Source organism: Microcaecilia unicolor, chromosome 2 (genome assembly GCF_901765095.1).
Source record: "Microcaecilia unicolor chromosome 2, aMicUni1.1, whole genome shotgun sequence".
Taxonomy (NCBI): Eukaryota; Metazoa; Chordata; class Amphibia; order Gymnophiona; family Siphonopidae; genus Microcaecilia; species Microcaecilia unicolor.
The window spans coordinates 246,360,495-246,384,021 of NC_044032.1; the positions used below are offsets into that span (position 1 = coordinate 246,360,495).

A 23,527-nucleotide genomic window follows, 5' to 3' on the forward strand; every position below is an offset into this window, starting at 1 on the left:
CCGGTCTATAATTTCCCGGATCTCCTCTGGAACCCTTCTTAAAAATCGGAGTAACATTGGCTACCCTCCAGTCTTCCGGTACTACACTCGATTTTAGGGACAGATTGCATATTTCTAACAGTAGCTCCGCAAGTTCATTTTTTAGTTCTATTAATACTCTGGGATGAATACCATCAGGTCCCGGTGATTTACTACTCTTCAGCTTGCTGAACTGACCCATTACATCCTCCAAGGTTACAGAGAATTTGTTTAGTTTCTCCGACTCCCCCACTTCAAATATTCTTTCCGGCACCGGTGTCCCCCCCAAATCCTCCTCGGTGAAGACCGAAGCAAAGAATTCATTTAATTTCTCCGCTACGGCTTTGTCCTCCTTGATCGCCCCTTTAACACCATTTTCGTCCAGCGGCCCAACCGACTCTTTGGCCGGTTTCCTGCTTTTAATGTATCTAAAAAAATTTTTACTATGTATTTTTGCTTCCAACGCTAATTTCTTCTCAAAGTCCTTTTTTGCCCTCCTTATCTCCGCTTTGCATTTGGCTTGGCATTCCTTATGATCTATCCTGTTACTTTCAGTTGGTTCTCTTCTCCACTTTCTGAAGGATTGTTTTTTGGCTCTAATGATTTCCTTTATCTTACTGTTTAGCCACGCCGGCTGACGTTTAGTCTTTTTTCCCTTTTTTCTAATACGTGGAATATATTTGTCCTGAACCTCCAGGATGGTGTTTTTAAACAGCATCCACGCCTGATGCAAGTTTTTTACTCTGCGAGCTGCTCCTTTCAGTCTTTTTTTCACCATTTTTCTCATTTTGTCGTAATCACCTTTTCTATAGTTAAACGCTAGCGTACTTGATTTCCTAGTTTCACTTCCTTCAATGCCAATATCAAAACCGATCATATTATGATCACTGTTATCAAGCGGCCCTCGTATCGTTACCCCCTGCACTAGATCATGAGCACCACTAAGGACTAAGTCTAGTATTTTTCCTTCTCTTGTCGGCTCCTGAACTAGCTGTTCCATGAAGCTGTCCTTGATTTCATCAAGAAATCTTATGTCCCTTGCGTGTACAGATGTTACATTAACCCAGTCTATATGCGGGTAATTGAAATCCCCCATTATTATTGTGTTGCCCAGTTTGTTTGCGTCCCTGATTTCCTTTAACATTTCCGCATCCGTCTGTTCGTCCTGGCCAGGCGGACGGTAGTACACTCCTATCACTATCCTTTTCCCCTTTGCACATGGAATTTCAATCCACAGTGATTCCAAGGAGTGTTTTGTTTCCTGCAGAATTTTCAATCTATTTGATTCAAGGCTCTCGTTAATATACAATGCTACCCCTCCACCAATCCGATTCACCCTATCACTACGATATAATTTGTACCCCGGTATGACAGTGTCCCACTGGTTATCCTCCTTCCACCAGGTCTCAGAGATGCCTATTATATCTAATTTTTCATTTAGTGCAATATATTCCAACTCCCCCATCTTATTTCTTAGGCTCCTGGCATTCGCATATAGACATTTCAAACTATGTTTGTTGTTCCTAAGTACATCATGCTTAGTACTTGACAGTATTAATTGGCAATCTTTTGTCTGATTTTTATTGTTATTTAAAGATACCCGATCTACTACAATCTCTTTTGCAACCTCACTATCAGGATACTCTATCTTCCCTGTTATGGTGATATCTTTGAAAGATACCTTATCCCGAACCATGCTCTTTTGAGCGACTGTCGGCCTTCCCCCCATTTCTAGTTTAAAAGCTGCTCTATCTCCTTCTTAAACGCCGATGCCAGCAGCCTGGTCCCACTCTGGTTAAGATGGAGCCCATCCTTTCGGAATAGGCTCCCCCTTCCCCAGAATGTTGCCCAGTTCCTAACAAATCTAAAGCCCTCCTCCCTGCACCATCGTCTCATCCACGCATTGAGACTCTGGAGCTCTGCCTGTCTCTTGGGCCCTGCGCGTGGCACAGGTAGCATTTCAGAAAATGCTACCCTGGAGGATCTGGATTTCAGCTTTCTACCTAAGAGCCTAAATTTTGCTTCCAGAACCTCTCTCCCACATTTTCCTATGTCATTAGTACCCACATGTACCAAGACAACCGTCTCCTCCCCAGCACTATCTAAAATCCTATCTAGGTGACGCGTGAGGTCCGCCACCTTCGCACCAGGCAGGCAAGTCACCAGGCGATCCTCACGTCCACCAGCCACCCAGCTATCTATATGCCTAATGTTGCTAATCTCAACTTTGTCAAATGTTTCAGACATTTCCATGTACTTGCTTCCATGATATAACTGAATTCTATTATTCTGTCTCGCTGTATTTTCAAATGTAAGCCACGTTGAACCTGTGTTTGCTTGGGATAATGTGTGATATAAATGTTTTTTAAAAATCCTGTATCCTCCACCTTTTTAAGACACTGCCTATCCAGCTGGATGGTGATGGCACAAGGAAAGCAAGTTTGGTTCAGTGAAATAACCTGTTCCTTAGTTGGGCTCTAGTATTACCATATTGAAAATTCAGCCATACTACGCCTCTGTGGTTATGTTCTACTAATAAGTTAAATGATTAAATAGCTTTCTTGAAAGGATTATATAAACTTTGGATGCATAACTAGGGCCACAAACATACACTTATTTATTCAACATCACAATTCCTCATGTACAGCCACAAAACAACCTTTTCGGGTGGATAGTGTTCACAATGAGCTCCTTTTATTATTGACCAGATAAAGAGAAAGAGTTTTCAGTTTTGGCACAGTATAAGTCATCACAAGAACAAAATTTAAGAAAACTAATTGACTGCATTAAGGGCTTATAGCCCGTTTAGCTATGCACAAACACAAGAGATCTGCATGAAACAAAATATTTATTTTTATTTTGACTTATAAAACCACTTGTCCCTGAAACATGCCTCAAAACAGAATAATCCATTTGTGTGTCTAAAATGTCAACTTCTGCAAAACAGATGACATGAAGATGTAATTCCATGTGCCCCAATGAAAGGAGAGTTTAATTTAATCTTATTTCCATTTAAATTCAATATATTCCATCTTTATAACACCAGGCTTCCAGTCAGCTGTTCAGGAAAACAAATACAGAGGTCAGGACTCTGCAGAGGATTTCGCCTAAAGACTAGGGCTATCAGATCTTTCTCGGAGGAGTCCTATTATCAGAGGGAGAAGCTCATTCTTTCCATTAAAGGAGTATCATGTTCCACCCCTCCCTGACTCCCTTTAGGGATCCTCCACACATAGTAGATCCATTGTCTTTAATTCTATCTGGTTCTCATCAGGAATCCTTCCCCTTACATTACCTTTCTCTAACCCCTCTCCTCTGATTCTTTTTTGAAAATGTGGCTCTTCCCCTTTCTTTGGGCTCATTTGGATCCAGGACTGGAATCTGGAGCCAGGAGCCTTCATTTACATAGTAACATAGTAACATAGTAGATGACGGCAGAAAAAGACCTGCACAGTCCATCCAGTCTGCCCAAGATAAACTCATGTGTATACCTTACCTTGATTTGTACCTGTCTTTCTCAGGGCACAGACCGTATAAGTCTGCCCAGCAGTTTTTCCTGCCTCCCAACCACCTGTCCCGCCTTCCATCACCGGCTCTGGCACAGACCGTATAAAAGTCTGCCCTCCCCTATCCTCGCCTCGCAACCACCAACCCCTCTTCCCCCCACCTGCTCTGCCACCCAATTGTAGCTAAGCTTCTGAGGATCCATTCCTTCTGCATAGGATTCCTTTATGCACATCCCATGCATGTTTGAATTCCGTTACTGTTTTCATCGCCACCACCTCCCGCGGGAGGGCATTCCAAGCATCCACCACCCTCTCCGTGAAAAAATACTTCCTGACATCTTTTCTCAGTCTGCCCCCCTTCAATCTCATTTCATGTCCTCTCGTTCTACCGCCTTCCTATCTCCGGAAAAGATTTGTTTGCGGATTAATACCTTTCAAATATTTGAACGTCTGTATCATATCACCCCTGTTCCTCCTTTCCTCCAGGGTATACATGTTCAGGTCAGCAAGTCTCTCTTCATACGTTTTGGAACGCAAATCCCATACCATCCTCGTAGCTTTTCTTTGCACCGCTTCCATTTTTTTGACATCCTTCGCAAGGTACGGCCTCCAAAACTGAACACAGTACTCCAGGTGGGGCCTCACCAACGTCTTATACAGGGGCATTAAAACCTCCCTTCTTCTGCTGGTCACACCTCTCCCTATACAGCCTAGCAATCTTCTAGCTACGGCCACCGCCTTGTCACACTGTTTCGTCGCCTTCAGGTCCTCGGATACTATCACCCCAAGATCCCTCTCCCCGTCCGTGCCAATCAGACTCTCCCCGCCTAACACATACGTCTCCCTTGGATTTCTACTCCCTAAGTGCATCACTTTGCATTTCTTCGCATTGAATTTTAATTGCCAAACGTTAGACCATTCTTCTAGCTTCTTCAGATCTTTTTTCATGTTTTCCACTCCCTCCGGGGTGTCCACTCTGTTGCAAATCTTGGTGTCATCCGCAAAAAGGCAAACTTTACCTCGTAACCCCAAGTGTCAGCTAACTGCTGTTTTATCAAGGGAATTCTCTAGCTGGGTGGGACCAGGACCAAAGAATTTCCAATTGAATTAACCTTTAAAATTGTCTAAGAATTATAACTTTTTAATCTAAATATTCCCAATAATTACAGCTGTGTAAAATGTTACTTTTGAGTCTCAAATGAATTCAATGCTGTTTTAACAGCCTCTCCTCTCTCTTCCTATCAATCAGAGCTTGGCAGGACAAGATAGAAAGAAAGAAAAGGTTTCACAGGGCTAATTAATTAATTAATTAATTAATTAAGCAATAAGTATTAAATTTAAGAGAAGAATCAGGTATCTCACCTGTAGCCTGAAAGTTGAGAAGTTTGGACTTTATTTTAAAGTCAGAATTTACTTTAGTGTGCAGGGGTCCAAATAACCTGGAAAAATTTCAAACACAATTGGTTTGTCTCCCCCTTCAAGGCCAATCTATCTCCTGTTGTGCAGTGAAATAACCATGCCTTATTTTATATCACCCCCACCCCAAATTTACATACTACAGGGCTCAACTAAGTCACATTGCAATCAGGGACCCTAAATCCACTTACCAAGTGTTGCATTTGTATGGTGTAATATTGTATAGAACCTCCACACAGAGTTTCCAAGTTATCCAGTTTCATGAGGGAGACTTTAGACCAGTCCTGGATTTCTGATAGTCCTATCCTGGTGCATTATGGAACCTGCAGCACAGATTTCGATGGGTAGAATCACGAGCTGCAAATCCCACATGAATTTGGGATGTGAGTTCACACTAGGACTGTTTGAAAAATCGCCCTCCTGGAACTGGATCAAATAGTTGGCAGCTCTGAACACAACTATTTGATAGTGGGAACAAAAAACAAAAGATAAGTGTTAGACATATGTACAGAAGGAAAGGAAGAAGACAAGAGGAGAGAGAAGAAATGAAAAGGCCAACCTGGCAAAGAATTCCCAGACTGAAATGTACCTGCTTTGTAAAATGTAAATTTGTTTTCTATTTTTATTTTGCAAAGTACAGGAGAAAATGCATTTCTGTTTCTCTTTTACCAGTATTGCACTGTTTATAGAGTTTGGCTTTCTTGCGTAAAGAGGAGGGGGTCTCTATTTCAACTTTTGACTGTATGGTTTTTTTGTGGCTTCTTAGTCTGTATTAGACTGGTAGCATGGAATGTTTCCACGATTTGGGTTTCTGCTAGGTACTTGTGACCTGGCTTGGCCACTGTTGGAAACAGGATACTGGGCTAGATGGACTATTGGTCTGGACCAATATGGCTACTCTTATGTTATCTAGATGAGGGTCTGTCCATGTTCTGCAAGTGCGACTGAGATGAAGGATTCTGCTAGCATGTAGTGTCTGTGTAGAAATGTGTAACAGTGCAGCTTGTTCCAGTTTCCCAATAGTAGGTATATTGGTGCTCTAGAGCACAGTGTAACATATATATGTATAGCACTGTCTTTTCATAGGTGAGTTAGGGCTGTTATGGTGTGGTAAGTTTAGTGTTCTAGGGCAGTGTTTCCCAAGTTGGTCCTTGGCAGTCAGATTTTCAGGATATCCAAAATAAATATGCATGAAATTGATTTGCATATACTGCCTCAATTACATCGCAAATCTCTTTCATGCAGATTCATTGCGGATAGCCTGAAAACCTGAACGGCAAGGGGGTACTCCAGGACCACCTAGGGAAACAGTTCTCTAGGGCTCAGTGTAATATTTGTAGCTCTGTCTTTCCATAGTTGGGTTAGGGCTGTTATGGTGTGGTAAGTTTTCAGTATAGGTTTTGGGTGTCTTTTTGCAGGGTTTTGTGTCTGGCCCTATTTGAAAGTAGGCTCAGCTGCTCTTGGGCAAGGCCCTTACATAAGTACATAAGTAGTGCCATACTGGGAAAGACCAAAGGTCCATCTAGCCCAGCATCCTGTCACCGACAGTGGCCAATCCAGGTCAAGGGCACCTGGCACGCTCCCCAAACGTAAAAACATTCCAGACAAGTTATATCTAAAAATGAGGAATTTTTCCAGTCCATTTAATAGCGGTCTATGGACTTGTCCTTTAGGAATCTATCTAACCCCTTTTTAAACTCCGTCAAGCTAACCGCCCGTACCACGTTCTCCGGCAATGAATTCCAGAGTCTAATTACACGTTGGGTGAAGAAAAATTTTCTCCGATTCGTTTTAAATTTACCACACTGTAGCTTCAACTCATGCCCTCTAGTCCTAGTATTTTTGGATAGCGTGAACAGTCGCTTCACATCCACCCGATCCATTCCACTCATTATTTTATACACTTCTATCATATCTCCCCTCAGCCGTCTCTTCTCCAAGCTGAAAAGCCCTAGCCTTCTCAGCCTCTCTTCATAGGAAAGTCGTCCCATCCCCACTATCATTTTCGTCGCCCTTCGCTGTACCTTTTCCAGTTCTACTATATCTTTTTTGAGATACGGAGACCAGTACTGAACACAATACTCCAGGTGCGGTCGCACCATGGAGCGATACAACGGCATTATAACATCCGCACACCTGGACTCCATACCCTTCCTAATAACACCCAACATTCTATTCGCTTTCCTAGCCGCAGCAGCACACTGAGCAGAAGGTTTCAGCGTATCATCGACGACGACACCCAGATCCCTTTCTTGATCCGTAACTCCTAACGCGGAACCTTGCAAGACGTAGCTATAATTCGGGTTCCTCTTACCCACATGCATCACTTTGCACTTGTCAACATTGAACTTCATCTGCCACTTGCACGCCCATTCTCCCAGTCTCGCAAGGTCCTCCTGTAATCGTTCACATTCCTCCTGCGACTTGACGACCCTGAATAATTTTGTGTCATCGGCGAATTTAATTACCTCACTAGTTATTCCCATCTCTAGGTCATTTATAAATACATTAAAAAGCAACGGACCCAGCACAGACCCCTGCGGGACCCCACTAACTACCCTCCTCCACTGAGAATACTGGCCACGCAATCCTACTCTCTGCTTCCTATCTTTCAACCAGTTCTTAATCCATAATAATACCCTACCTCCAATTCCATGACTCTGCAATTTCTTCAGGAGTCTTTCGTGCGGCACTTTGTCAAACGCCTTCTGAAAATCCAGATATACAATATCAACCGGCTCCCCATTGTCCACATGTTTGCTTACCCCCTCAAAAAAATGCATTAGATTGGTGAGGCAAGACTTCCCTTCACTAAATCCGTGCTGACTTTGTCTCATCAGTCCATGTTTTTGTATATGCTCTGCAATTTTATTCTTAATAATAGCCTCCACCATCTTGCCCGGCACCGACGTCAGACTCACCGGTCTATAATTTCCCGGATCTCCTCTGGAACCTTTCTTAAAAATCGGAGTAACATTGGCTACCCTCCAGTCTTCCGGTATTACACTCGATTTTAGGGACAGATTGCATATTTCTAACAGTAGCTCCGCAAGTTCATTTTTTAGTTCTATTAATACTCTGGGATGAATACCATCAGGTCCCGGTGATTTACTACTCTTCAGCTTGCTGAACTGACCCATTACATCCTCGAAGGTTACAGAGAATTTGTTTAGTTTCTCCGACTCCCCCGCTTCAAATATTCTTTCCGGCACCGGTGTCCCCCCCAAATCCTCCTCGGTGAAGACCGAAGCAAAGAATTCATTTAATTTCTCCGCTACGGCTTTGTCCTCCTTGATCGCCCCTTTAACACCATTTTCGTCCAGCGGCCCAACCGACTCTTTGGCCGGTTTCCTGCTTTTAATGTATCTAAAAAAGTTTTTACTATGTATTTTTGCTTCCAACGCTAATTTCTTCTCAAAGTCCTTTTTTGCCCTCCTTATCTCCGCTTTGCATTTGGCTTGGCATTCCTTATGATCTATCCTGTTACTTTCAGTTGGTTCTCTTCTCCACTTTCTGAAGGATTGTTTTTTGGCTCTAATGATTTCCTTTATCTTACTGTTTAGCCACGCCGGCTGACGTTTAGTCTTTTTTCCCTTTTTTCTAATACGTGGAATATATTTGTCCTGAACCTCCAGGATGGTGTTTTTAAACAGCATCCACGCCTGATGCAAGTTTTTTACTCTGCGAGCTGCTCCTTTCAGTCTTTTTTTCACCATTTTTCTCATTTTGTCGTAATCACCTTTTCTATAGTTAAACGCTAGCGTACTTGATTTCCTAGTTTCACTTCCTTCAATGCCAATATCAAAACCGATCATATTATGATCACTGTTATCAAGCGGCCCTCGTATCGTTACCCCCTGCACTAGATCATGAGCACCACTAAGGACTAAGTCTAGTATTTTTCCTTCTCTTGTCGGCTCCTGAACTAGCTGTTCCATGAAGCTGTCCTTGATTTCATCAAGAAATCTTATGTCCCTTGCGTGTACAGATGTTACATTAACCCAGTCTATATGCGGGTAATTGAAATCCCCCATTATTATTGTGTTGCCCAGTTTGTTTGCGTCCCTGATTTCCTTTAACATTTCCGCATCCGTCTGTTCGTCCTGGCCAGGCGGACGGTAGTACACTCCTATCACTATCCTTTTCCCCTTTGCACATGGAATTTCAATCCACAGTGATTCCAAGGAGTGTTTTGCTTCCTGCAGAATTTTCAATCTATTTGATTCAAGGCTCTCGTTAATATACAATGCTACCCCTCCACCAATCCGATTCACCCTATCACTACGATATAATTTGTACCCCGGTATGACAGTGTCCCACTGGTTATCCTCCTTCCACCAGGTCTCAGAGATGCCTATTATATCTAATTTTTCATTTAGTGCAATATAAAAATAACTCAAAATAAAAATGCTCAGGACTAGTGGTCTCCACATCCTGTAGAGTCACCACACAAACAAAAGCCCATCTGATTTACACAAAGAGGGGCATAATTGAAAGAGGCGCCCACGTTTTCCTGAGGACGTCCTCGTAGGACGTCCCGGTGAAGGGGCGGGGAAAACTGTATTATCGAAAGAAGATGGATATCCATTTTTCATTTCGATAATATGGTCGGGGATGCCCAAACCTTGACATTTAGGTCGTCCTTAGAGATGGTCGTCCTTAGACTTGGTCGTTTCTGATTTTTGGCGATAATGGAAACTAAGGACGCCCATCTCAGAAATGACCAAATCCAAGCCATTTGGTCGTGGGAGGAGCCAGCATTCGTAGTGCACTGGTCCCTCTGACATGCCAGGACACCAACCGGGCACCCTAGGGGGCACTGCAGTGGACCACAAATTGTTCCCACGTGCATTGCTCCCTTACCTTGTGTTCTGAGCCCCCCAAAACCCACTATCCACCACTGTACACCACTACCATAGCCCTTACAGGTGAAGGGGGGCACCTAGATGTGGGTACAGTGGGTTTTGAAGGGCTCACATTTACCACCACAAGTGTAACAGGTAGGGGGGTGGGCCTGGGTCCGCCTGCCTGAAGTGTACTGCACCCACTAAAGCTGCTCCAGGGACCTGCATACTGCTGTCAAGGAGCTGGGTATGATATTTGAGGCTGACATAGAGGCTGGCAAAAAATATTTTAAAAATTGTTTTGAGGGTGGGAGGGGGTTAGTGACCACTAGGGGAGTAAGGGGAGGTGATCCCTGATTCCCTCTGGTAGTCATCTGGTCAGTTCGGGCACCTTTTCATGGCTTGAGCGTAAGAAAAAAAGGACCAAGTAAAGTCGTCCAAGTGCTCATCAGGGACACCCTTTTTTTCGCTGCGTCCTGCCTCCTGATGTAACTTCCTGTTTCCTTTTAGGCAGGACACAACAGAGACAGCCTATAGTAATCATTGCCCACCACAGCCAGTGCACCTGAGCAACAACACAGGCATTGCTGTCTAGTTGACACCAACCGGCGCCTATTTTATAAGTCTGCTCCGACTGATGTCAAAACCTGGCTATGCCTCTAGGCCAGAGGGACTATGAAGTCACTGGAGCTGCTCGCTGGTTAACAATAACTTTAATAACCAGAATGCGGCTTCAGTGACATCATTACCCACTGTCTGTCTCCACCTTTTATGGTAGTTTGCATGCCATTAATTTACTGTGTTGGCATGTATGTTAGAAAGTTGTGCGCTAAAGATTTGCACTCAGTTGTAATGTATGGCTTGTTGATCAGTCCCTCAGCATCAGTTGAGCTGCCTAACAGATTGTGATGGCCAAGCATTTAAGGTGCTGGACCCAAATCCAATGGAGCATTACCTTGCAGGATTGACTCCTGCACCTGCTGCTCTTCCTCCATAATAAAGGGCACTTCTATGACACCTTTACACTAAAAAGTGTTCCAGGACTATTTTGCAAATATATATATTTATTGGAGTCTTAATTTCCCCACGGAATAGAGGTGTCAAGAGGCATACAAATTATTCCTTAACATTTGTGAGTGGGAAATGTGTATCATTGCCTTTCTACCTTTACTGAGGAGATCCATGCAGAATTTTGATTAGGCCTACTGTGTTTATTTTGCTTAGCTACTCTGTTGTAAATATTCTGGCCAAGAGAACGGTGGGAAACTGGAAACGTACAGGCTGTGCTCTGAGGAGTCAGAGAACTAAGATGTTGCTATTTGCTGTTTCAAAAGGGGAGAAAAATGGGAAAACAGTGAGAGCAGCAAAGTTTTGCAAGAAAATATTTATTTGTTACATTTGTACCCCACATTTTCCCACCTATTTGCAGGCTCAATGTGGCTTACATAGTACCGGAGAGGCATTTGCCGACTCCGGTGTGAACAAATACAATGTGGTTTGTGGTAAGATAATGTCCCATGTGGCAGAAGTCACATTAGGGATCATAGAGCGGAAGAGTTGTGTTATGTTCATTACGTGCTTTGATTTTCTCAAAAAAACTCAAAAATCTGCTACAAGGTAAAGAATTTGTATTTTTGTAGATGACAAAGGTGTTTTGTATTGAACAAAGTAAGATGGAGTGAAACAATTCAGTTTAATCCACACTTGAACTAGGAGATGTGGGTGGGGGTTAGCTTCTTCTTAATCCTTTGATGTTTCAGATTAGTCTGAACCAGCAAAGTCAGCATTAGGGGGTGGCAACCAGGTTAATTGTCCTGGGCCCCCTTGCTACAGGGGAGCTCCAATCCTGGCTCCATCTGAAGGTGACAAAGTCTATAGGTAAGCTTTGGAGCCCCCTTCCTAGTTTCTGACCCGGACCCTTACATGTGTGACCCCAGCCCTGACCAGCCTTTATTGGACTATAGTAGCTCCATTCAATTTCATGTGCAACTACTTGGGTCCCCCCCCCCCCCCACCCCCACTATTTTAAAAGCTCTCCCTTGCTTCTACCTAGAGCAATAATTGCAGTACTCTAAGGGTCCTTGGCCAGGGGGCAGAGATCATCACTCTGATGTTTGGTGCACTTGCACCCCATGCTCGTCCATTAGGGGTGTTGTTCAGTGATAGCCGAGACTCATCCCACCAAAGGGAATGAATGTTGCGCAGTATCTCAGCCCCCTTCCATCTTGGAGAATGGAAATCAAGAAGAACTACCACTGATCCACCAGAAGACTAGGGGTGTGATATTGAGTTGGCCTGCATTAATGATAAAATTAATCTCCACAACTGAATGCAAAAAATGTGGTCTCAATTTATCTCCATCACAGGAACGTCCTAAGACCATCAGAAGATGGATAGCGTCCAACTCTTTGTGGTATCCAGGCTCTTTCTTCTCACACCCGCTATCTTCATCAGTCCATTTTTAAAAGTAGATATGAAATTCTTTACTAATATACTCTCTTGCATATATATTTCAGGTCAAGACATATATCGTAATCAAAGTTTCACTTATCTTAAAGCTTCCCTTCAGATACTTCTTGCACAGTCTGACAGAAACTCAATCTATTTCAGTTTGCCATAACCCAATCCGACATAGAGCTATGTTTCGCTAGCCCAGCTGCTTCCGGGATTTAGGATTTTATTCAGTATAGCTTCAGGCCTTAATCAAAATATTGGCACTTAATCAGTTAGTGCCAATATTCAGCACTTAATCGGTCAGGTTAACTGCATAAATAGGACTGTATAACAGCTCTATCTTTATGCAGTTCACCATAGCTGGTTAATGCTGAATATAACACTTAGGGTCCTGTTTACTGAGGCACGCTAGCATTTTTAGCTGTAGCATGCGCTAATGCTAGAGCCACACATATGGTTGTCTCTAGTGTTAGCATGTGCTAATTTTTGGCACGCACTAAAAACACTAGTGTGACTATAGTGCAGGGTGGAGGAGTGGCCTAGTGGTTAGGGTGGTGGACTTTGGTCCTGAGGAACTGAGTTCAATTCCCACTTCAGGCACAGGCAGCTCCTTATGACTCTGGGCAAGTCACTAAACCCTCCATTGCCCCAGGTACAAATAAGTACCTGTATACAATATGTAAGCCACATTGAGCCTGCCATGAGTGGGAAAGTGCAGGGTACAACTGTAATATAAATAAAATACAGGGTGCTAAATTGGCTATGCTTTAGCTGGCTCCCCCAACCTGTAAATTCAATGCCAGTGCCCAGACATGGCCCGGCATCAAATGTCTGAGTTTAATTTCAGAGACAGTCAACAAAATGCTGATCACTATCAGCTGAATATTGGGCCCATTATTCGTATAGTCAGGGACAACAGACACTTAAGTGGTGACGGTGAATGTACATAATGAGTGGCAACCATAATGCAGTTCATATGCAAGTTAAATCTGCAATTTTACTGGACCACAGTGGCTTACAGTATACATATAAATTATATTCAGAGCAACTACTGTAGAAGTAAGAGCTGATACTAAGCATTCTTCAAGTATATGCAAAGTAAAAAGCCCATGAGGAAGTCAGCTGGGCAGCTGAACGCCCAAGAGGGGAAAGGAGTGTTCAGGGAGGATAAGGTATTATCAGAAAAAGTAAGGGATCCTTTTACAAAGTTGCGGCAAAAGGGGGCCTGCGTTTGCGTCGTCATGTGTTTTTTACGCATGCCGAGGCCCCCTTTTACCGCAGCGGGTAAAAGGCAGGTTTTCCTTTTCTTAAAGAAATGGCCATGCGGCATGTGAACCACTTGCCGCATGGCCCTTTCAGGGGGAGCACTTACCGCCACCCATTGAGGTGGCGGTAAGGGCTCTCGAGCTAACCTGGTGGCAACCGGGCAGCAAGCAGCACTGTCCAATTACCACTGGGTACACACTAGCGCTACAAAAATTAAAATATTTTTACAGCGCTGGAAATGGCGCATGCTGGGGGAAGGAACTACCACCGGGCTGTTGCGGTTGCCCAGCAGTAATCCTTTTTAGCGAGCGGTAAGCCTATGTTGGGCTTACCGCCGCTTCGTAAAAGGGCCCCTAAATGATTTCTTTGCTTTGATCTTTATTGAGGAGAATGTTGGGATCATGCTAACACTGTAAAAACCTTCTTTGATGGTGATGATTTTGAGCAATTAAAACACATCATTGCCCCCCTAACTCTCAAGGCGCGCTATGTAGAATCTGGGGGTTAGGGGGAAATTCTTTATATGGCGCCTTAAAACTTGGTGCAGTAAAACCATACAGTTAGCGTGATTCTATAAAATATGCCTGAAGTTAGGCATACTTTATAGAATATGCTCACATGCCATTCTTGTGCCTAAAATTTAGGCACACCCATTTAGGCCACCTAAAACCAGGCCTAAATACCTACACCTAAGTTAGGCGCAGATCAGGTTTATTCTATAATACTGGGCATAGTTTTTTGAAATGCCCACAACCTGCCCACTCCATGCCCCCTTTTTGAATGCGTGCATTAGAATTTATGCACACTGCATTGTAGAATACACCTAGAAAGTTGTGCATGTAAATTCTAATTAAAGCCAATTAGTGCTGCCAATTGGTTATGTACTGATTATTGGCTTGTTAATCAGTTAAGTTGTGTGTGCAACTTGGCCATGCAGTCAAAGTAGTGAGCACAACATAAGGCACCATATATAGAATTTGGTGATAAGGCTATGAATTTTATTTATTTTTATTACATTTGTACCCTGCACTTTCCCACTCATGGCAGGCTCAATGTGGTGGGCAATGGAGGGTTAAGTGACTTGCCCAGAGTCACAAGGAGCTGCCTGTGCCTGGAATTGAACTCAGTTCCTCAGGACCAAAGTCCACCACCCTAACCACTAGGCCACTCCTCCACTCCACTCCACTCCACTCCACTCAATATGAGCATTTACATTTGTGAATGTAACATTCACATGTGCAAGAGCTAGGCATAACCTCAGTGGTATTCTAGAATATGAGAACACAAATTACATAGGGCTCCTTTAGAAAGCTGTGCTAGCGATTCCGCTGTGGCAAATTCAATGAAGCCCATTTAGTTCCCATGGGCTTCATCACATTTGTCACACCAGAATTGCTAACATGGCTTTTTGAAAGGAGTCCATAGTGCATAAATTGATGGGGGAATGCACAGGGGGAAGTGCATGGGCGGGGCATGTTAAACATTTACATACCTAGCTTATAAATAGCCATGTTACAACCTAAAGTGCTTCATTTAGGCACACAGATTTACACCCTCATTTTCCCATAATATTTTAACCCTGACCTACTACGGCCATTAATTCAGAAAATGGAAAATCAGCCATTTTCTAGCTGCGTAGAAATGGCCTTAGCATGCAAGAAAGATCACGTAAGGGCACGCTAAGGCCACTTTCTACCACAGCTTTGTAAAAGGACCCCCGAGTGTGTACCTGAGGCAACGGAGGATTAAGTAACTTGCCTAAGATCACAAGACGTGGCAGTGGGATTTGAATTTGACTTCTTGGGTTCTCAACCCATTGCTCTAACCATTAAGCCACTTGTTGGGATACTGGCCACTCCACACACAAAGACAACTATTGCTCAAGAAATTCAATGCTGATGACCAAACACAGGTAGCAGTCTGCAGTCTCTGGCAGTATCCTATGAGGTTGTTACAATCTATGGTATGTACAATGTTTCCTTGGCATAATTTTCTTACTGCTGGTGTTGTTGCAAAATCTGTGATTACCTTTTACTTGTGTACTTTGCACTGATTTTCAAAGTGGAGGTGCATGTATAAGGAAAAGTCCCCTCAGACACTTGGGAGCACCCTTTCCCATCAGTACTTTCTCCAAGCAAAACAATGTATTTACTTTTGAAAATACAAAGAAGGTGTGTGGTTTCAATCCTTACTCCCAGGAGGTAGAGAAAAAATAGAACAGGAATTGAAACAATGCATGTACTGTGGTATTTTTTAAAAGTGTATACAATATTTGGTTGAATAGGTCAGAGGGAAATTTTCAAACTACCCTCATTGGGCAAAAGTTCAAGGGTACTTTTTACTAGGGTTATCAGATATCCCTAGTTTTGGATTGTCTCCGATTTCAGACCTCTGTCCACTACTCCTTCTTGTTTGGCAACCATCTGTTCCAAATTTTAATAAAGGGAACAGAAATGCCATATTGGTAGTTTGCCATTGCTCCACTCACCTCACCTCACAGTCCAGCATCTCCCCCTTTTGCCACCCCACTTGGTGTCAGCCCTCTCCTCAAGCCTCCCTTTGCGCTCCTGCTCCTTCCTTCCGGTGTCTTTGCTTATCCTATGATTTCATAAATTTAGGTACTGTTTATATCTCAGCTACAGTACAGTCTTGATTATTCATCTTTCGCTAATCCAACCATCTGGCATATCTGACAGACCTTCCCCCCCCCCCCCCCCCCCGGTGACATTGTTGTTAAAAAGTGCATGGAGCCTCAGCTTAAGCATGCTGTGCATCTCTGCCAGATCCCGCCCCCATGGCAACAGGAAGTGTACATCAGAGGGAGTATGACTCAACAGAGATACACACAAAGGGAGTGGGGACTGGAGGAGGGGAGAGGGTGAGAATTAGAGATGCTGGGCCAGAAGGGTAAGGGAGAGGAGAGAGAGGTACAAGTGCTGGACTGGAGATGGAGATGATTAGACTGGAAGGGGGAACACAGAGAGAGGTGGAGATGGCTGGTCTGGAAGAGGGGAGGAGAGAGAGACAGACAGAGAGGTGGAGATATGGAGATGACTGGGCTGGAAGGGGGGAGCACAGAGAAAGATGGAAATAGCTGAACTGGAAGGGTGGAATAGAGAGAGAAGTGAATATTATAATTTTTATGGTGGAAAATTGTCTTGAGAAGGCCCAACCTTGCCCAACCCCACTCTGCCCCACCTCACCTGACCCCACCCTGTCCTGCCCCTCCTGACCACAGCGTACCTCACCTGATCCTACCTATGTGTCCCATATTTGCAAGCCAAAAATATGGTAACCTTTTTACCCAAAGACTACCTACCAAGGGTACAAAATATACAAAAACCTTTGTTTCTCCTTTTTTTATGCATAAAATTGAAAATGGCCTCTATATATATACCTTCAGAAAATGTACATGTATTGTGGAACAACATGCATACTTTAAGCCATATTGCAGGAGGGCTATTTGCAAACAAACAATTCTTCTCCTTAATCTGATGGGAAATCTATTAGGGCAACAAGTTTTGTTTTGTGTAATTTCCTGTATCATTTACATGATTTTTTGTTTCATGTGGGATTTCAGATATTTGTTGTTTGTTTCAGGGCAGTGTTAATAATAGTGTGCACTACCGGACAATGGGCAAACTATAAGGCAATAAAGTGCACCATTGCTCAAATAATGCAACCTATTCTTCAATAGTGAACCTATTATTCAGAGTGTGCAGTATTGTGCAATAATTTGCACTATAGACAACAGGGGGGAAAAAAAGGGCATTTCAGATTTTTTCAAAATGGACATTCCTGAAATTTATACCACTGGCAACTCCACAAATGGGAAAAGTTTCCTTTAAATATATTTATTTAGTTTAATGTATATTTAGATAAGTAATATCTACATGCAGTAATATATCTTTAATCAATCCCTTCATAATCTTTCATTCTCTACTGAGTCCTTATTAGATCTGAGTATTTCTCTAAATTTCTCCCACCACCCCTTAACCTCACTCTCTCCCTCCTTCATACTAGAGCAGATGACAATAAGCTATAAATCATTAAGAGGACCTTTTACTAAAGATTAGCGTGTGCTAAATGATAAGAAACACGCCAATTCCATTAGCCTGCGTTAAGCTTTAGTAAAAGGGCCCTTTTTTAAAATATTCATTACCAGAATTGCTTCAAAGTCTTGCCAAGTTTTACAGAACTGGTACATAATGGTGAAAATGCCTCTGTGGATTTTAAATAATATTCCTTTCCATCCACCGATATGTTTCAGACCTCTCCCTTTTGGAAGAAGGTTAGTGGTGAAATATTCCAGACAATGCAGTTGTGTCGTCTTGACCTTGAACTATATCACGCTTAAACAATTCAAATTTTTGTACAGTCTGTTTTCACAGTTTCCGTCATACTCTCAATTTTATTGCAACATTGTTGGGTATAGTGGGAACTAGGAAACTTTGTCAAGAGTTTTCTTTATTCTTGCTTTGTTGGCGTACTAAATTCCAGCGCGAAGAGCGTCCTATGTATGATAATTTGAATAATATATTGGTTTTGGATATATAGATGTAAACACCTATTTCATATCAACATTTTTTTCTTTCAATTCTCTCTGATAGTATTATTATAGTTTCAGAAAGACAATAAATGTCATTTGATTTATACTGTTGTAGGCATTCAGGAATTTACAGACATAAAAGTAAGAAATTTAGTTAGAGAAGTTAATCATAATTTTCACAGAATTCCTGGAAGAGTACATTTCAGTTGCTGCACAGATCTTTGCAGTAGAAGGAGACTGTGGAGCTCATTTTTGAAGGAGAAAAATGTATTAAAAAGTGGCATAAAGCAGCATTTGGATGTTTTTCTCACAAAAATGTCGAAATTGATATTTTCAAAACCAATTTTTAGACGTTTTTCTATGAAGTCCGTCAGAAGTGCGTTGAAAACACAAGGGGGCGTGTTGGGGGCGTACTAAGGGCGGGATTTGGACGCTCCTAAGATTTGAACGTTTCTCAGCCATAATGAACACAACAAAACCGTCCAAAACTAAAACTAAGATGTTTTGCCCTAAATGACCAGATGACCACTGGAAAAAATCGGGGTGAACCCTCAATACCGCACCCCCAGTGGTCTCTGACCCACTCCCACTCTCAAAAAATGTGAATAACAATATGACTTATCAGCCTCTATGACAGCCTCAGATGTTAGAGCCAGGTCTATTAGAGCAACATGCAGATCCCTAGAGAAGTGTAGTGGTCAGTGCAGTGCACCATGGTGTGGGAGACTCATGTCCCTATCTCTCTAGTCACATTTGTGGTAGAAACTGTGAGCCCTCCAGAACTCACCAGAAACCCATTGTACCCACATATAGGTGCCCCCTTCACCCATAAGGCTATTGTAGTGGTGTACTGTTGTGGGAAGCATATATATATTTTTTTTTTTGGGGGGGGGGGGGGCTCAGCAGACAAAATAAGGGAGCAATGATGAGATGTGTACCTGGAAGCATGTTTTTGAAGTCCACTGTAGTGCCCCTAGGGTGCCCCATTTATCTTCTGGGATGTCTGGGGGACCAGTCTACTAAAATTGCTGGCCCTTCCTACATCCCAATGGCTTGCTTTTCTAAGCTTTTCATTTGGACTTTTTTTTTTATTTTTCGAAAATGGACCAAAAAACAAAATGTCCAAAGCACAAAACCTTGTTATAAACAGTATTTTTGGAAAAAAAATCTCAAAACAAACGATAGACGTTTTTCTTTTTCAAAAATGACCATCTTTTCTATTCGGATTTTGGACGTTTTTTGCAAAACGTCCAAAGCCAGACTTAGATGTCATATCAAAAATGCCCCTCCACACCTGTCAAATATGTTGGTTTGATTACTAAAACCAAAGCATTCTGCCATCTTTGTCTTAAAGCATTGCATAGCCCATTTCTATAAGCTTGATACTTGGTTAATAGGGAAAGCAGAAACCAAGGCCTTACCTTTCCTCTGAAACTTGAGCTCTCAGGTTCTTTTCTTTTCCTGTTCCACCGCAGATATCACCCTAAGGTCTGTGATCAGCATTACAGTAACAAAACCGAGGTATAACCATTCTATATATACACATTCAACTGCAACAAAGGAAGGCTCAAATTGCTACTTCAGTTCCCTACATTTAGGTTAGTCATATGAAGAGACCCTGCAAGCAAAACACTTAATCTGTGTTGAATCTGAGCCAACTTGATGAATCATTTGGGAGGGGGAGGGGAAAAGAGAACTTATTGCACAATGAAGAGAATGGAAACTACTTTCAACTATGACACGTGCCACTCAGTCTGTTGACCATATAATATGCATTGTCATTGCGACGCGTGAACCATGCCTCTTTGCCCTACACTTTTTACTCCCTCTTGTAAATGGTGAATGAAAACAACAAAAAAAGTAGACAGGGGATGCTCTTTGACATGCCCTTTGCAAAAGGTTTAAAGCCAGGGAGATTAGTAGATGAAAAGTGGTTGGCTTTAATAAAGGAAACCCTACTGACTTGCTGTCTTCCTCAGACAATGAAACCACTTACTTTTGTCTGTTCCTTTCAGTTTTGGATTGTCCTGTGACTGAAAAAAAATAGCAGATTTAGGGTTATTTGTTGGGGATTTTCCTAATTAACTGAAGCTAATGAGACAAAAAGAGAGTGAGAGCGAGAGAGACTGGTTACAAAGATTAACAAAAACCCAAAGAATACACAAGATTGGGAGTTTGTCCCAGAAGAAGAAAGACTTCAGATAAGAATACCTTAACACAGGTGATAAAAGCATAACTGTTCACTTATAATTACCATTGAGTTTAGGTAGGTCAGAACTGTGTGAAACTGAGTCAACCATGAGGGGAGTTGAACCAGGCAATTAAGGCCCAGATGCTCAAAACTCCGGTGCTGTTCAGTGCAGCACCAGAAAGATACCGCTGTAAGAGCACTGCAAAACAGCTACCTAATGCTCAAAGCTTATGACACAGAAACTTAGGCATGTTGTTAGCGTTGAGTGTTAGGGAGTCCAGGGGGATGATGGTGCCTGGCACATGTACCCAAGACTTTGCATTAGGCGCAGCCCTTGAATGCATGCCCAGATTGCCGGAGGGGGGAGGAGGAAGAAGAGGTGCCGACTTGTTGATAAGTACATAAGTACATAAGTAGTGCCATACTGGGAAAGACCAAAGGTCCATCTAGCCCAGCATCCTGTCACCGACAGTGGCCAATCCAGGTCAAGGGCACCTGGCACGCTCCCCAAACGTAAAAACATTCCAGACAAGTTATACCTAAAAATGAGGAATTTTTCCAGTCCATTTAATAGCGGTCTATGGACTTGTCCTTTAGGAATCTATCTAACCCCTTTTTAAACTCCGTCAAGCTAACCGCCCGTACCACGTTCTCCGGCAATGAATTCCAGAGTCTAATTACACGTTGGGTGAAGAAAAATTTTCTCCGATTCGTTTTAAATTTACCACACTGTAGCTTCAACTCATGCCCTCTAGTCCTAGTATTTTTGGATAGCGTGAACAGTCGCTTCACATCCACCCGATCCATTCCACTCATTATTTTATACACTTCTATCATATCTCCCCTCAGCCGTCTCTTCTCCAAGCTGAAAAGCCCTAGCCTTCTCAGCCTCTCTTCATAGGAAAGTCGTCCCATCCCCACTATCATTTTCGTCGCCCTTCGCTGTACCTTTTCCAATTCTACTATATCTTTTTTGAGATACGGAGACCAGTACTGAACACAATACTCCAGGTGCGGTCGCACCATGGAGCGATACAACGGCATTATAACATCCGCACACCTGGACTCCATACCCTTCTTAATAACACCCAACATTCTATTCGCTTTCCTAGCCGCAGCAGCACACTGAGCAGAAGGTTTCAGCGTATCATCGACGACGACACCCAGATCCCTTTCTTGATCCGTAACTCCTAACGCGGAACCTTGCAAGACGTAGCTATAATTCGGGTTCCTCTTACCCACATGCATCACTTTGCACTTGTCAACATTGAACTTCATCTGCCACTTGCACGCCCATTCTCCCAGTCTCGCAAGGTCCTCCTGTAATCGTTCACATTCCTCCTGCGACTTGACGACCCTGAATAATTTTGTGTCATCGGCGAATTTAATTACCTCACTAGTTATTCCCAGTGTGGCGGAGCCTGCAGCACCCTCCACACAGATGGCTGTTGAGGGTTTGTGTCAGGGCTGAGGTGTGTAAGGAAACTGAGGTACCGTCTGTTTAAGGGATGGGATGTCCAGTGCACAGGCAGGCGGGTGGGCAGGCAGGTGGGGGTAACAACAAGTCTGAGGTGAATGCAGCACAGGATTCAGGAAACACTATTTCCCCACAATCTCCTGAATTATCCTATCTCCATGCAGTTGCTGCTTCTTTATGGGTCACCCTAACGCCAGCTCTGAGCTGGCGTAGAATCTTCAGCAGCAAGCATGCCCTTGTTTGGCACGCTTGCTGCTAAGCATTGTGGAGGAATAGGGAATTAGCTCATCAGCATGCATTTGCATTCTTGTTGCGCTGTCACTTGGTGCACACACTATTCCCCATGGTGGGGGGCCTTCAAACATGATGCGCCAGCAAATGCGGGCGCTAGTCTGGTGCTAATGGCCTCTTGCATTCGCATTTGCTTCTGAGCATCAGGGCCTAAGCAAGCAGCACTTCCCAGGTCTGAGGGGCAGATGTCTTAGCCCAAAGCTATTATTCATCCTGTGTAGTGTTCCTGGATTTTCAGGACAGCTTGATCCCGGCTATGGAATGCAGGAAGTTCTAGAACTCATTTCCCTTTTGAATAACTGAATGAAGCATCGGGTGCAGTAATCGGGTACAGTAATCAGCCAAAACAGTAATCGGGTACAGTAATAGTAATCGGGTAAAGTAATCGGGTACAGTAATCAGCCAAACCAGTAATCGGGTACAGTAATCGGGTGCAGTGATCGGGTGCAGTAATCGGGTATAGTAATCGGGTACAGTAATTGGGTACAGTAATTGGGTACAGTAATCGGGAACAGTAATCAGGAACAGTAATCAGCCAAACCAGTAATTGGGTGCAGTAATCGGGTACAGTAATCGGGTGCAGTAATCAGCCAAAACAGTAATCGGGTGCAGTAATCGGGTACAGTAATTGGGTAAAGTAATCAGGAACAGTAATCAGCCAAACCAGTAATCGAGTGCAGTAATCGGGTATAGTAATCGGGAACAGTAATTAGCCAAACCAGTAATCGGGTGCAGTAATCAGGTATAGTAATCGGGTGCAGTAATCGGGTACAGTAATCGGGTACAGTAATCAGGAACAGTAATCAGCCAAACCAGTAATCAGGTGCAGTAATCAGGTGCAGTAATCAGGTATAGTAATCGGGTATAGTAATCAGGTGCAGTAATCGGGTACAGTAATCAGCCAAACCAGTAATCGGGTACAGTAATCGGGTGCAGTAATCAGCCAAAACAGTAATCTGGTGCAGTAATCGGGTACAGTAATCGGGTACAGTAATCAGCCAAACCAGTAATCGCAGTAATCAGCCAAACCAGTAATCGAGTGCAGTAATCGGGTATAGTAATCTGGTGCAGTAATCGGGTACAGTAATCGGGTGCAGTAATCAGGTATAGTAATCGGGTGCAGTAATCGGGTACAGTAATCAGGAACAGTAATCAGCCAAACCAGTAATCAGGTGCAGTAATCGGGTACAGTAATCAGGTATAGTAATCGGGTATAGTAATCAGGTGCAGTAATCGAGTGCAGTAATCGGGTATAGTAATCTGGTGTAGTAATCGGGTACAGTAATCGGGTGCAGTAATCAGCCAAAACAGTAATCGGGTGCAGTAATCGAGTACAGTAATTAGGAACAGTAATCAGCCAAACAGTAATCGGGTGCAGTAATCGGGTACAGTAATCGGGTACAGTAATCAGGAACAGTAATCAGCCAAACCAGTAATCAGGTGCAGTAATCGGGTGCAGTAATCAGGTATAGTAATCGGGTATAGTAATCAGGTGCAGTAATCGGGTACAGTAAT

General features: G+C 43.1%; 1 long non-coding RNA gene across 1 annotated transcript in view; it reads left to right on the forward strand.

Annotated features, from left to right (window-relative positions):
- The window catches only part of LOC115462372, a 62,033-nt gene that overhangs the window by 6,667 nt on the left and 31,839 nt on the right, over positions 1-23,527 (forward strand). Inside the window, exon 2 of the long non-coding RNA XR_003940835.1 lies at positions 12,151-12,251. This is a non-coding gene — a long non-coding RNA (uncharacterized LOC115462372). The remainder of the gene's footprint in view (positions 1-12,150; positions 12,252-23,527) is intronic.